The 17,234-nt window shown below is 35.1% G+C and overlaps 1 protein-coding gene across 5 annotated transcripts in view; it reads left to right on the top strand.

Annotated features, from left to right (window-relative positions):
• The window catches only part of LOC131440292 (alpha-1,6-mannosyl-glycoprotein 2-beta-N-acetylglucosaminyltransferase), a 231,764-nt gene that overhangs the window by 140,584 nt on the left and 73,946 nt on the right, over positions 1–17,234 (top strand). The gene's annotated exons all lie outside the window — the stretch shown is intronic.

The raw sequence follows: 17,234 nt of genomic DNA, 5'->3' as shown, positions 1-17,234 counted from the left end.
GGAAATTTTTTTCCAGCATCATTATAATTATTCCGGTCAGAGCTCTGACTGCACATTGTAAACTCAACTATCACAGGGCTACTATTCAACGTGCTGAATATTATTCATGTAATTTACGTGAATGCGATTACGATATTTCATATTATCTGATATATAACTGTTTCGCATTGACGCAACCGCGTAACCGGGTTTTTGGTCCTCCATACATGGTTGAATCAGTGTATGGAGAGCAAAAATTTAAGGTTATTTCATCGTTTCTCACCCAATGTGGTAAGGAGCCATAGTCAGAGGGGTTCATCGTACTTCCTGCAGTGAATGAATCTTTTCTGTGTTGATCTTAAACGGCTTTGGCAGATTATTTGGCATCCCTTATGGGATGCCGAATTTACTTCTGTTCTGTTCTGTTGTATTGTGAATCGTTTAGCATTCTTCCGGGACCGCAAAATAATGTCGATTTTATAAAATCTCTAAATCATTTCGGGGATAGGAGGTTTTATTAAATGTACATTTTGGCACCTGCAGATCGTTCAGTGTTCTTTCAGGGAAGCTGAATAATTAGTTTCTTTTTGTTTTTGGTCTGCTCACCCAAGCAACCAAAAGTTTCACAATTTCTTAAAACATCCCCTTTCTTGCTGCTTAAAAGTACACGCGAAACTTTTGAGTTCCATTTATTCTTTCTGAAAATGCACAAATCTCTAGATAATTAGAGAAACGTGCCACTTGAGCCGATTTATTCTGATTCCTTAGCTTAAAATATAGAGGCGTGGGAGCGTTTCAATCAAAATCGGAATGCAAATAACGACTTAGGGATCAATCACGACGCCAAACAAAAACTAATCGTACGATATGCGTCAAAATTTGACAGAATGTGTATAAAAGTGTTGCCAACGTTGAGAGAATAAAAGTTTACCGATTGGACAAGCGCGGGAATTTTAAAATGAAAATTCCGGTTCTTTTTTTATCATAAGGTATGTATGTATATATGTATGTATGTTTGTGTGTATATGTATGTTATCTTTCTACGCTCAATTTTCTTAATATAAATGTTTCCTCAATTTTCTGTAAAAGTGAAAGACTTTTGGAGGAGGGGAATAAATATTTGATAAAATCTACCAGAACTGCGGGATGCTAAAAAGTGACACATTTTTCCCTACGTGGTTTATGAACAGCTAATTGCTTTCTTTTTTGCGATTTTGTAATACAAATATAACACGGACACAAAGGCCCAAATTATTGGCTCGGTGGTAAACGTACGATCAATATTTCAGATTTTCATTTACAAAAAATGGTGTAAGGAGTGTATCGAAAATAAGCTATCCACATACATTTGTGATGGTTTTTTATGCTCAGATCGCAGCATGCTGTGCGTTTGGCTGTCAGCTTTCGAAATTGTAATCACATCTTTTGCAGTGTCCGGATGCGTGCAATTTGATGGACGATGAGACTTATGTAAAGGAGGACTTAAAAACCTTTCCTGGTCCACCATACTTTACTGTCATCGTTGAGGAGGATGTAATGCGGGCAGGTCGATTCAAGTGGAGCAATTTGGTCGAAAGGTACTGGTATGACAAGCAATATGTTCTGTGGTTTGAAGTTAACCATTTTTTACACTACCGGAACTATAAAGGCAGAAATCTTTCGATCTGAGTGTCTCCAGAAGAGATTGCCGCCATAGTACACCTCCACTGTTTTGGTCGGATTTAGCGTCGCCTCACTATGCCAAAACCTTGCTTGCGGAAAAGGGTATGAATTTCGTAGAGAAAAATATCAATCCACCAAATTGCCCTCGGCTTCGACCGATCGAACGTTACTGGGCAATCGTGAAGAGGGTCTTCAAGAAGACTGGTAAGGTAGCTGGGAACATGCAGGAGTTCAAAAAAATTTGGGCTCATGCGTCCAAAAAATGCGATGCAACACTTGTCCGGAACTTGATGAAGAGCGTTCGATCAAAATTCATGAAGGAATAACTTAAATTTCATCTTGTTTTCATTATGCTCAAGTTTAAACTCGTACAATAAAGGATCAATTTTTAGTTTGAATAAAATATCGTTTTTTATCATAATTTGAAAGAAAAATTTGTGGATAGCTTATTTTCGATACACGCCTTAGTGCTTTAATATTTCACTTTTGATGTAAACTAATATGTGAGAAATTTTATTTCAACACATCAGTGCTTTGACGTAGGACTATGTCTTTGTTTTCTATTTAGGGGTTTGAATTGAAATGTCGAAATTCCCCTATTTTTCAAGCCATTATTATGGTATTCTCTAACAGAGACGACTGTTTCGTATCCATAAGTTCACGTTTTCATTCGAATTCCGCTCTTCAGTGTGTGTGTGTGTTCGCATGAATCAGTATCGAACCGATTTGCACTCAGTTCATCTCGATAATGTCGTTGAAAAGGATACTGTGCACACCAGCAAGTGGACCTTCTGCGTAGTTATTTCATGCATCTATGGTCTTGCTCGAGAGATAACAGTTTTCATAGGAATTCCGCTAATCAACGAGTGTGTTTTGCGTTTAAAAAGGACCCCTTCACTAATCAATTTGAAATTTGTGCGGTTTGTCCCGGGTTGGTGGTTCAATGCATAGGACGCTGGTCTTACAAGCCAGTTGTCGTATGTTCGAGTCCTGAAAGGATTTTTACTATCAGTAGGATCGTAGCACCAGCCATGCAATAGTTCTGTACGCTATGAATCGGCAGCAAAGTTTGTCAAATTCCACAATATGCAATGCAATACCAATGCTTTGCTTTCCGGTTCGTTAATGCCATTAAGAAGGTAGCACCTGAACCGTTTGTGGATAAGTTTTGTGCGCCGTTCGCTTCACATGGAAGACAGTATTCGAGAGAAGAAGTGATTTTGGTAATAGTGTTTAGTCCAACGTCAACAGTTCGAACAACCCGATAGGGCTGTCTCTTGTAATTATTAAATAAAAATTACTGATACATTATGACAACAGCATCGAAGATCCATAGTAGAGGTAAATGAGAAATTTTGTATATTTACAGTTTAGTATAGTTTTTCTATCGTTTATATTCCACATCATTAGTCCGAACAGCTCCAAAGACCTCGGAGATTTTTATTTTTCATCAATAAATGTTCAATTCTTCTTTTTGTTTGTTTGTGACTAATTATAATCAAATGTTTATGAAATATGTCCAACTTAACTCAAGTTCATTTTAGCCGTTCGTATTTGAATCTTGAATTTCGAATAACTACAGTTCAGCTGTTTTTCAAAGAAGGACGTATCTTACAAAAGTAAACAAATCGAGGTTCTCTCTCCTACCAATAAATGCTTCAAAATCCTACAATTTTGTCTGAAAATTCGTATTCTACAAAAATCTCAATCTTAGTAATACAATGAACTATGAAAGGCGAAACTGTCATTCCATTTGTTTACGCAAGTTTCGCCCTCCGTGTTCCATGCCAACAAACAGGGCGATACTTCAATTGCTAGTAAGGAAGGGCGAAACTATATATTTTGTTTATTTTAGATGGTAACTTAACCTTTTATTACTGGAAATAGTAAAAGAAACAATAAAACTACTCACAGATTTGTCTTAGTAGCGAAAACCAACCAATTTCATGAAAAATGCGCAAGGGCGTATCTTTATAATTCACACAGGAAGCATAAAAGTAAACAAATCGAAAAAGGGCGAAACTCTTTTTATGTTGATTTATTCAGTGGATATAGAAGTAAAAGTGGAAACATTTGCGTGCCTTTTGAAGATAAACTAACAATTCATCGACTAATCATAAATTGATCAGAGAATATACGATAATTTCTAAACACGATTTGAAACCAAAGTCGAAACATTCATCGATGATTTTCTCCATTTGCTGTCAATGTCAGATTCGCCGTTCTTTGAAAAACAGCTGAGTTCAACTTGAAGATAGTGCAATACATTGGTCATCAGGAGAAGCCCGCAGTTAGCGTCCGAAAATATGAATGTGCAGTGTGTCGAGGTATTCTTCACATTACCAAAGCATTACCCAATGTCATCGTGTTAAGGAACACGGTCTGCACCGTCTGAAATAATGAAAAATTTTATACATTAACTGAATTATATGAGCATATTGAAAATCATATACTAAGTTTGAACACATACCTTTTAAAACTAACTAATATTACTCATACTAATGTCGTTTTTGCTTGAGAAAACTGAAACTGACCCAGGGTAGTTTCATTAAACACACACTTTTCACGAAACTGTGTTGGTTTGGCACTTAGCAACGGGGTTTGCACTTAGCACTATCTGAAATTTGAACAAACGTGATATAAAAACCAGGTTCGAAACTGACTGTTTATTTCTCTGCATTACTGGTTGTTTTTATGTTACATTTGACAGAAATTCAATTTCGTCACAACGGCAAAACGACTGGTGTAAAATTACTATCACAAAATGTGGTAATCTGATTTTTTTTCTCCAAAAAGCTGGAAGCAAGTTTTTGCTAACCCAATAAACCACAGATGTCACTATCAAAACATAGAAACACCTGACGGCAATATTCTATCTACCAAAGATAAATATTCCACACTGGTTAACATAACTGCCTTATTCGTCTAATGTAGCAAGGAAAAATACCGAACCGTTCTAGGCGATGTTTGTTCAGGTGTCTATGTAGAAAAACAGAGAGCGTTTATTCAAACAGTTTGGTCTAGATTGATGCAACGTGGAATTTCCTACCATTGTGGCACTTGACATGACAATAACTTTGAAAACGATTTTAAGTATGAAATAGATAAAGCATGGCTAATATGTATATTGAATTGAGAAATAATTTAATGGGAAAAAAATAAAAAAGTGGTAATTACCTTATGATCGAAAAAGAACCGGAATTTTATTAAAAAACCTATTTTAATCCACCTAGTGGTGTAATGATGCCTTTCTCATATTACTCATTACATCATAAATATAATCGTGAAATTCGCAAAAACAACTGTTTATTGAATAGAAATAGGAAAATTTGTTCGGACCTAATCTCACAAACTCTATAAAACCTGTTTACCCTGTAGTTCCGGAACCGAAAGTAGTATCCACAACAAATTAAGGAATTCTGTATGAAACTGTAAGACTTTTCTTTTGAACCTATAAGTTTGTGAAAATCGATTTGACCATCTCCAAGAAAAGTAAGTGTGATCCTTTTTGCAGTTTTTGATCACTATTTCCAATTCTTCCGAAATCGGATTCAGATAAACGGAATAGCCGAAGTTGGTTCGTTTACTACCAACAATTATGACCTACAAATTGGAACAGTTTTGAACGTAGTTAAACCTATACTTACTATCTCATGCTCTATTTCGATTAATTATTATTAGTTTAATTTTTATTTTAGTTATTATTATTCGTATTATTATTATTATTATTATTATTATTATTATTATTATTATTATTACTATTATTATTATTATTATTATTATTATTATTATTATTATTATTATTATTATTATTATTATTATTATTATTATTATTATTATTATTATTATTATTATTGACATCACTGCATAACGTGTACGAAATAGAACAACGCACACCTTCTTCGTTTTGTGTTTTCTTCTTCTTTCGGTGTTGTTGTTGTATTGTCACTCTATATAGCGATTTGAAAACTTTGACACTCATCGCCCTGCAACTGCGGAACCGGAAGTCGGATCCAGATGAAATTTCACAGCAGGTTTAAAGACAGTATGAACTTTAATTCAAATTAAGATTTGTGAAAATCGGTACAAGCATCGCAGAGAAATCGAAGTGAATTTAGTTTTAGGAGTTTTTCTTCTCCACTTTCGGTGCTCTCGGAACAGGAAAAAAGGGGACCAGTAGTGCCGAATTAAGTTTGCATGCCCACAAACTAACAAGCTCTGCAAACTAGAAGAATTTATCGGACAGTTTTATGGGATTTGTACCTGTTTTTAACCATCGTTCGTGGAAAAATACTAATAAAATTGGTAATTTTTCACTTATCACGCTTTAGTTCCAAAACCGGAAGTCGGATCTTGATAAAATGTTCCACAATTTTTTAGGATATTATAATACCTTTCATTTGAATCTTAGTTTGCAAAAATCGGTTGAGTTGTTCCAGAGATAATTGAGTGCAAACTTTTTCTCAAATTTTCACATATCAACATATAACTCCGGAACCCGAAGTCACATTTAAATGAAATTCAATAGCATGCTATGGGACCATAACACCTTTCATTTAAATCTTAGTTTGTGAAAATCGGTTCAGCCATCTCTGAAAAAAGTGAGTGCATATTTTTTCATTTTTTTGGTACATATTATCCTATATCCCCGGAACCGAAAGTCGGATCGGAATGAAATTCAACAGTAGGCTATGGGACTATGAGACCTTTCATTTGAATCTTTGTTTGTGAAAACCGGTTTAGCCATCTCTGAGAAAAGTGAGTGCATATTTTTGTTACATACACACACACATACACACACACACACACACACACACACACACACACACACACACACACACACACACACACACACACACACACACACACACACACACACACACACACACACACACACACACACACGGACACATACACACACAGACATTTGCTCAGTTCGTCGAGCTGAGTCGAATGGTATATGATATTCGGCCCTCCGGGCCTCGGTTAAAAAGTCGATTTTCACAGTGATTGATTTCAATTTTTAATAAATTTCTTTATTATCGCCTACAAAGTACTCTCCTCCTGCGACAATACATGCATGCCAACGCTTGATCCAATTTTCCATACAAGTTTTATAGGCCGCCGAAGGTATGGCCTTTAATTCACGAAGCGAATTCTCTTTTATGGTCTCTGTGGTCTCAAAACGCGTTCCCCGCAATGGCAATTTGAGTCTGGGGAAGAGGAAAAAGTCACACGGGGCCATATCTGGATAGTACGGTGCTTGGTTGATGATATTGGTTGAGTTTTTGGCCAAAAACAGCGACACAACCAACGCTGTGTGAGCCGGCGCATTATCGTGGTGTACGCTTTTTTTGGCACCAGCCGGGAAGCGACGCGTTTCAAACCTAAAACATCAGTTAAAATGTGTTCGGCTGATCCATAAGAGATGCCCAACAACACAGCAATCTCTCTAATCGGTACAGAACGATTTTGCAAAACTATTTGCTTCGCCGATTCAATGTTTTCTTCGGTAACAAATGTTGTTGGGCGGCCAGGGATCTCATCATGATCCAAGCTTGTACGACCACCTTTGAAGCGTTTATACCACTCGTATGCCTGTGTTTTTCCTAGACACGATTCACCAAAGGCCTTTTCTAACATTTTCAACGTTTCGGAACACTTAAATCCATTTGCAACACAAAATTTGATGCACGCACGTTGTTCTAAATTTTCATCCATTATAAAAATCGCCATACGAAAATTTTTCAACTTCTTTGTATAGAAGCCAAACAAAAACTAATCGTACGATATGCGTCAAAATTTGACAGAATGTGTATAAAAGTGTTGCCAACGTTGAGAGAATAAAAGTTTACCGATTGGACAAGCGCGGGAATTTTAAAATGAAAATTCCGGTTCTTTTTTTATCATAAGGTACTATAACTTCCGGAATTCCAATTCAAATTATGCTGGCCACGCTTATCCGGTTTAAATACTAACACCTACGCATTTATGGAGGAAAGGTGGCGATCCTGCAAGAGTTGAGAAAAAGCTTGAATCAAATTAATTTAAACATTGTAATTTCAATAAAAAAAACCTGCCTAATCTACCTAGCAGTGAGATGATACCTTTTTTATCAATCCGCATGTGTTTTTTGCATGAATATTCTTGGGTGTTTTTTGGTTCTCATGATATTATTGTAATGACCGTCGTTTTAAGCGGCAATTTGAGAATTTAATTACTCATTACTCTGTAATGTCGAAACTGCAAATCGGATCGAATTTTAATCTAAAAGTTTGATCATCGATTGAACACTCCATGATATGTCGAAGTAGGTTACACTTTAGAGTTTACGGTTATTTAAGGTACTTCCAAAGCCCGTATTCAGGAACCAGCACAACCCAAAACAATTCTTATGGCCAAAAAGTGAATATGACGAATAAATTGCAATAGTTTTGAGTCCAACTTCGAAGCTTTTCAGGATTGTCATCTTCTATATCGGTTTGAATTTTAAAATCTCATCACCCTGTAATTCCAGAATCGGAAGTCAGAATCGGATAAAATTAAATAATTTTGTATGGGACCATAAATTAATTCGATTTTTTTTAAATTCGATTTGGCCTTCTTTTATGTTTTTATTTTTTTTTTATGTGGCATGGACATTTTTATAAAAATCACCATGTATCCCCTAAACCTTAAGTTGGATCTGACTGAAAAGCAAGATGTTTTATAGGATCTTAAAACTTTTCATTTGAATCTTAGATGACTCTTAGATTTCATTTGAATCTTGGTTGATGATATTGGTTGAGTTTTTGGCCAAAAACTGCGACACAACCAACGCTGTGTGAGCCGGCGCATTATCGTGGTGTACGCTTTTTTTGGCACCAGCCGGGAAGCGACGCGTTTCAAACCTAAAACATCAGTTAAAATGTGTTCGGCTGATCCATAAGAGATGCCCAACAACACAGCAATCTCTCTAGTCGGTACAGAACGATTTTGCAAAACTATTTGCTTCGCCGATTCAATGTTTTCTTCGGTAACAAATGTTGTTGGGCGGCCAGGGATCTCATCATGATCCAAGCTTGTACGACCACCTTTGAAGCGTTTATACCACTCGTATGCCTGTGTTTTTCCTAGACACGATTCACCAAAGGCCTTTTCTAACATTTTCAACGTTTCGGAACACTTAAATCCATTTGCAACACAAAATTTGATGCACGCACGTTGTTCTAAATTTTCATCCATTATAAAAATCGCCATACGAAAATTTTTCAACTTCTTTGTATAGAAGCCAAACAAAAACTAATCGTACGATATGCGTCAAAATTTGACAGAATGTGTATAAAAGTGTTGCCAACGTTGAGAGAATAAAAGTTTACCGATTGGACAAGCGCGGGAATTTTAAAATGAAAATTCCGGTTCTTTTTTTATCATAAGGTACTATAACTTCCGGAATTCCAATTCAAATTATGCTGGCCACGCTTATCCGGTTTAAATACTAACGCCTACGCATTTATGGAGGAAAGGTGGCGATCCTGCAAGAGTTGAGAAAAAGCTTGAATCAAATTAATTTAAACATTGTAATTTCAATAAAAAAAACCTGCCTAATCTACCTAGCAGTGAGATGATACCTTTTTTATCAATCCGCATGTGTTTTTTGCATGAATATTCTTGGGTGTTTTTTGGTTCTCATGACATTATTGTAATGACCGTCGTTTTAAGCGGCAATTTGAGAATTTAATTACTCATTACTCTGTAATGTCGAAACTGCAAATCGGATCGAATTTTAATCTAAAAGTTTGATCATCGATTGAACACTCCATGATATGTCGAAGTAGGTTACACTTTAGAGTTTACGGTTATTTAAGGTACTTCCAAAGCCCGTATTCAGGAACCAGCACAACCCAAAACAATTCTTATGGCCAAAAAGTGAATATGACGAATAAATTGCAATAGTTTTGAGTCCAACTTCGAAGCTTTTCAGGATTGTCATCTTCTATATCGGTTTGAATTTTAAAATCTCATCACCCTGTAATTCCAGAATCGGAAGTCAGAATCGGATAAAATTAAATAATTTTGTATGGGACCATAAATTAATTCGATTTTTTTTAAATTCGATTTGGCCTTCTTTTAAGGAAGCGATTCGATACTGGAACCGGAATTCGAAAGTCGGTTTAACCGAAGTCAGTTAAATTCACCTGAGGAGCTACATAGTTCACATTCGATTCAAAATGTTTGAGAATCAGTGTAGACATCTTTGGGAAATTGTAAATTTTTAAGTGCATTCCGGATCGAAAATTCAATACCGCTAAAACTGAAATTAGTTTATTTGGGTGTCGACTATTCAAATCCGCAGACCCGATAAACCTGATTAATTTTTTATGTGGCATGGACATTTTTATAAAAATCACCATGTATCCCCTAAACCTTAAGTTGGATCTGACTGAAAAGCAAGATGTTTTATAGGATCTTAAAACTTTTCATTTGAATCTTAGATGACTCTTAGATTTCATTTGAATCTTATATCGGTTCAGCCATCTACGAGAAAAATGATTTACACAATTTCGTTTCACATATCATCCTGTAGTTCACTAACCAGAAGTCGGATCAAATTGAAATTCAGGAACCTTGTTTGGGAGCATACGACTTTTCATGTGAAATTGAGTTTGTATAAAATGGATGAGTGATCTCCGAGAAATTTGAGTGAGATTTTTTTCCACACACGCATTTGCTGATCTCGACGAACTGATTCGAATGGTATATGGGTGTTATGTTCTTCCAACATTTATTGCTGTAAGTAGTTCAAATCAATATAATTATGAAAACACAAACACAAAACTCCTACTGCTGGAATAGGGGAAAAAGTCGCTTACACAAAAACGTGGATATCTCCGTTAAAAATGGACGGATTTTAACAATCTATGGCTTGTTGGATAGGCATTACCGTGCGAAATCTAAGTCTGGAAACATATTCTCTTTCCAAGGCCAAGTGTGACAGATACTGTCAAAAAACTTATGTTAAAATTTTTGACATAAAACTTCGTATAACTCAAAAAGTAAACCTTTCATTTGCGACTAGTTTGATCAAATTCGGTCCAGCCATCTCTGAGATCTCGACCTCTTAGTTGACAACACACATACAGACCCACACACATACACACACGGACATTTGCTAAGTTCGTCGAGCTGAATCGATTGGTATATGACACTCGGCTCTCCGGGCGTCGGAAAATTTTTCTAAAGTTTGAGCGAATTCTATACCTATTTTTAATATTTATAGAAAAGGTAAAACATCATTAACGTTAAGACCTAAGGACAGTGGGTCGCGAACAGTGCAGTAAAACTTCATTCAATTCAATTGAAACCGAATATGAAACACACTGACGATCTCTCTACAGCAGTAAACTTCACACTCTGACACACACAACGGTCGCTGACGTACCGAACGGGCAGCATTCAAAGCAGCTAGACTACTTGGCACTTGAAACTGAGCAAGGTACGATTATTCAACTGACGATGAACTTCACTTCAGCTTCACTTGAAAATGGCAGCAAAAGTTAAATGAGTTTGTATCGATATGCTGACAGTCTGTGGCCATATTATCATTTTCGTCTGATATGATACGATTGAAAATGAAATTTTCCGCACGCGAATATATTTTGTATCTCCATCCCTGAGTAAGAATGTATTCCTCCTTCTTTTCAAGAACACTACCAGAAAAGTCTGAAAAAATACAACACGAGCGGTAACCTTAATCAATCTTTGTGAAAATTTCGTAGATTATTTTCAACTAAATTTCGAAGAAATTGTCAGGTGGGTTTTTGGATATTCATCACCGTTTCCAGGAAAATTTGAATTCAAACGGGAAAATAGCAAAAAAAACTTACGTCTTTAACGTAGCATTCACAGATTGTGGATAACAGTCATCATTGCCAAATACAAAAAAAGATTGAAAAAGGTAGAGGAATGCTATATCGATTGTACAAACAAAAATACAAACCAATCCGAGGAATATCCAACGAAAGTTCATTAGGGCATAAAACAGCAAAACCCAAATTTAAAACAATTTGTTTTGTTTGAACTCTCGTCACCTTGTGATGCCGGAACCGGAGGTCGGATCCGGATAAAATTAACGACTTTTATATAGGACTATAATACCTTCTGTTATAAAAAGTCGAGATACAAAAAGGAACGAAATCTAAAACAATACTTATCAAATTGATTGAAGTTCTGATGTCCAACCACACACACATCTGATATCAATATTCGTTACCAGATGATCCAGGAACGAATTCTTTACGATTTTTTTAGATGGCTGGATTGATTTTCACAAATTTAGACAAATACCTAAAACATGGGAAACCGCTGAAACATTTTTACTTCACTTTCACTTATCATGTTAGTTTGACGCAAAAATTTGCTCCCCAAGGAATAGCATCGTGTTTACATGCAGTGTTCCAGGTGGTGCAATTAAATACCACTGAAATTTCATATCTATTTCATATATTGTCTTTAAACAGTTTAAACAGAGAATATGAAAATTTGGGAAAATACGAAAAAGTCACACATTTGAATTTTTTGTGAATGTCAACTACGAACTTTTCTATCACAATTGCTGTATTGCCATCGTTTGCCTATCTAATGGCGTTTTCGTTTTTAATTTGCACTACACCGGTGCAGTGCTACACTGAGGTATGAATAAACGAACAAAAATGACGAAAACATAAACAGTAACCATTGACTACAATAAACGATTCCATTGCACAGAGCTACACCAAACTTTTGATGAGTGCTACACCAGTGGTATCAGTGCAGAAAAAGTGTAGCACTGGTGTAGTGCAATTGGTAAAAACGAACGGTTTCAGTGCAGCTTTCGCTACACCAGTGTAGTGCAATTTAAAAACGAAAACGACATAAGTAGACCAAAAATTCAACTTTGTATACGTATTACACATATGCCATACTTGTTTCTTAACACAAGCAAAATCATCAAATCATTCAAGAAAATGTTTACCCAGGTGATCATTAAAACATAGTACTTGTTGTTAAGGCCACTATTACGCTTTGGGAACACATGTTTAAACAGTTTGTCTCAGCTTGATTGAGACTGAAATGCGTGTGTCCCAAGTGCGTGTGTCCCCAAGTGCGTGTGTTTCACTTTCTTATATTCAAATTACATTCTTGTATCTTACTAATATACCAGTTTGAATTCAATGTATTATTTCATGTTAATCGCACCAAACCTTCAGTCTTCACAATCAGCCTTCAAATGTTCTGTACAAAGTATGATATTCTACTCATCTGAATATCAATCCTATACACAACACCCATCACCTTTTGGTATTCGGTAATTATCTTTGCGGTCACGATCTGTAAAATATTATGTTTACTGAACAATACGTAAAATGTACTCATCTGTTAAAGAACTACTAAATTCCGCCATATCCTATGTTAAAACTACTGAACATTTTTTGACATATTCTGTAAACTTTGAAATGTTATTTCTTTCACCAAACTCAGTAATAGTTTCACAATTTTTTTTTGCGAGTTTGGATGAAATTACATGTTTTGTCGTTTTCTCTGAGAAATTTGCAACTACCTCAGGTAAATTTTGAGTGCTTAAGGTCTGAGGACAGAGGGTCGCGTGTTGAGTTTTAAATCGACCACGTGGCTCGCTCAATTCCATCGTATTTCTCTTGTACTCTCTTTCGTATATGAGCAAACTGTACCGGGTTGCCAGCATACATTTTATTATTTTGATAAGAGGTTTCATCACATTAATCTATCGTATGCGTTGGACATTACATGGATTTCAATTAACAATGAAAAATATTCAACTTTCACAAAGATTGAATGTCTATGTGTTTGGTAGCCTTGTCCAGCCAATTTTATTTCTCTCTCCTTTGTCAGAATGCTATCAGGAAACCAAAACGAAAAAAATGGCGGATGCATTGAAACTGACTTTGTTTCACAGAAAAATACAGGACTTTATTTTTATCGCGATGACATATATGTTTTTATGTACTAATCGCATCTAAACTAAATTATCTAGACTTTGTCACGGTAGATTTATGATACAAGCCTTCAAAACCCGAGATATTCGATGAACAAGTAGAGGTATGCATTTCCGAGCGTTCCAATTTTCAGCAGTTCTTCAGTCAGAAAAAAGTACAACACGACCGATAAACTCAATGAATCATTTTGAAAATTTCACAGAATATTCTCAACTAAATTTCGAAGATATTGTTAGGTGGGTTTTTCTATATTCTGCACCGTTTCCAAGAAAATTTAATTTGAAACGTGAAAATAGCAAAAAACCTACCACTTTACGGTACTGTCCTCAGCCCTTAAGATTAATTTCTAATTTATATAAGATGATTCGATTGATAATGAGAAAAGTTCATCGCTTCAATCAAAATCGCAGAATGATACTAATGGTAGAGAAACTTTACGCTATAAAAATAACTGCGTGCATACCAACTTGAACACAAGCTTGACGAAGAGAAACTTAAATATCGAAATCCGTAGCCCAAGTGTGTAGGGTAAGGGCTCCCTATTTCATCTCAGCTCCAATTTCCATCTCATTCCTTCACCTCATAACTTTGAACATTAATCATATCTATAGACGTACCTGAACAAAACAGTGGAACATTTTAGAACATTTAATCTAGATTTTGCACACTTTCCAATTGAAAAAAATAGTTAAAAAACCTTCAACGATCGCTTTTTTCATTTAAAATAAACTCACTTTTGATTTAGGAACCACTTTCGTCTGAAGTCTTACAATTCATCATGTTTCTGTATATTTACTAATCGATTCGTCTCAAAACATGATCACTATTTCACATAATTACACAACTATTCAATGTTGGTTGACTTTATAGTTAGTAATGGTCACTTTCCATTTTTATTTTTTAAATAACTATTTATTGGAATATGAGTTGCAATTAAATTATTAAGATTTAAATTGGGTGTTCAGCCACAAGTGGTGAATTTTCAGCCCTATTATATACATGATTTGGTTATTACCATGAGGACATCATTTGCTTCCGCAATTCTGAGAATTTTGTGTAGGGAAAATTCTAAACCGACTTGTATTGTGTAATGGGGAAAAGGAACTTATATACTAACTTACTAACTAATACAGAGAGCGAATTACCTGAAAACCAATAAAAGCAATGAAAAATATGATATGAAAATTTGCACCTAATTCACTTGATTGCGCTTTGTTTTCATCTCATTTCGTATCGCAAGGTTGCCAGGTTTTCTCATAATGTTAAATAAAAAAAAATATTATTTCTTCTTTAAATTATTATCATCAACAAGTATTTTCTGGTATCCGTGACATTAGTTTATTTATATAATTGATATTTATACATAAATAAAACTGTTTCGGATTCTAATATTACCAAATAGAGCGTGTTAAATACTAATCAAATAACCATTGTGGCAAATCTAGTAGCACTGGTTTCTTTCCGCTATACGTCACCATAACACTGTTAAATGTGTGTGTTTCATCGGCTGTTCACAGGGATGCCAGATATTTTCATAGAAAATATGTCTCTGCTCTATCTGTTTTCACTAATAAATGAATCAAATTCAAATTCAAATTCAAATCAAATTCAAATTGGTTTTAAATTTTAATATAAATGTGTATCAGTGTTCATCATCAAACATTTGCACACAAGATTGACATTTTAACATGTGATTTCTCCGTTGATTAATAAACTTTTAAAGAAGTACTGCAATCAAATACTAATAGATACTCAGAGAGAAAAGTCTAACGTTTTACTTCTCACTTTTTATGAACCTCTACAAATCTGTATTAAATTTAGAAAATCAGTAATCTGATTTAACGAACGCGAACGCAAAAATCTATGCAATACAGATAAATATGTATGTATGAATGGCATCTCTGATTCTTCATTTTGTTTTAAGAAGGGCTAATGCCTAAATAGTAAGAATTCTTTTTTATTGTTTTTTTTAAGTTCTCCAAATTAACTGCAAAGTAAAATTCTAAATTTGAAACATAAGGTAATGAAAACGATCTAAACAATTTTAAACGTCGAAATGATTCCTAACTGTATTTTAAAATATCGTGTGTTGTGTCATTAGTCCCTTTTTAACGAAAATGCTGACATTTTGAACCTGAGAGTGTAATAGTGCAATATTTTGGTTTTGATTGCTGTCGCCATTGCTAATGTATGGGATGAATAAAGGACCAACGATAGGATGAATATAAAACCTTTGAGATGAAATTAAGAGCACAGTAGTGAACATATCAGAAGTGTTTTTAGCTGATTTTTTAATTATTATTTTAATTTCCAAGGAATGTAAATCAATTCCCAATAAGGAGCAAGGTGAATTAAGCAGAAATATGAAAAAATCGTAGTGATTTTGATGGCTGAATCAGGTTTTTAAGGTAACGTCCTTACAAATGAGATGAAATAGGGAGCCCTAACCCTACAAGGATATAATTGCATTCATTTGGGCTATTGATGTAATTTCTTCGGCTACAAAACAAACACATATCAAGACATACAGAGTTCATATTCTGGGTTCGCGTGTTCAATATTGATTCGTAACAAACATCAATATAAGCAGACTCCCGTGCAATTGCGGATTCAAAAGTGTGACAATTGATTAAGCTGTTTAAATTGAAAATGGAAATCATTAGAAATTATGGTTGCCTTCTTCCACATCAATGGCTCGAACAACCCCTGATCCTTGTATTTTTTGTCCAAAAATCGATTTTATTCATCAATGTAACTTCCTTCAAGAGCAATACAATCATTCCAACGCTTCTCTAACTTCTCGATACCGTGCTAGTAGAAGGATTTCTCTTTTGCCTCAAAATAGGTTTCAAATTCAGCCATTGTTTCTTCATTTGAGTTGAATTCATTACCACCCAGCATTTTTATTGTTTTAATCAGCGAATAGTCACTAGGAGCCGGCTCAGGACGATACGGTGGATGAGAAAGCAATTCGAAGTGTAATTCGTTCAACAATTATCGTTGCCATCAACTTGTGAGTCGTTGAATATTTTTGGTGGAATAGCTTTTACTTCAACATATGAGGTTGTTTTTCCTTGATTTTTGCATTCAAACGATTTTTACATAACAACGTTATGCAGTATTCGTTAATGATTGTTATTGCTGTCTCAAAATAGTCCAGGAAGATTATATTATGGGAAACCTAAAATACTGAAGTCATCAGATGATTGTTGTGCCGTTTAACACTTCGGAAATCATCGTGGCAGTTTTGATTCCGCAATGAAGTGATGGATTCATGTTTCATCCATGTTCACATATCGACGCAAAAAATCTGATTTATTACTTGCAAACATGACCAAACACTGCTCTGAATCATCAAAACTTTGTTGTTTTCGATCGTGGTCAAATGTTTATACATAATTGTAAACACACTTCCATCTGATATCTTTACGGTCTCAGCTATCTTACACGATTTCTATTTACGATTAGATATAACCGATCTGTGCACTTTTTTATGTTTTCTGGAATAACAAATGGTTCTTATCGATAGAGCAGAGTACGAATAATACTTTTGAAGCCATTGCTGAGCTTGTACACTATTTTTTCATCAAGAAGCAATGA

The sequence above is a fragment of the Malaya genurostris genome, chromosome 1 (genome assembly GCF_030247185.1).
Source record: "Malaya genurostris strain Urasoe2022 chromosome 1, Malgen_1.1, whole genome shotgun sequence".
NCBI classification, from domain to species: Eukaryota; Metazoa; Arthropoda; class Insecta; order Diptera; family Culicidae; genus Malaya; species Malaya genurostris.
Note: the sequence above shows the minus strand (reverse complement) of the source record. Positions and strands in the feature narration are given on the sequence as shown.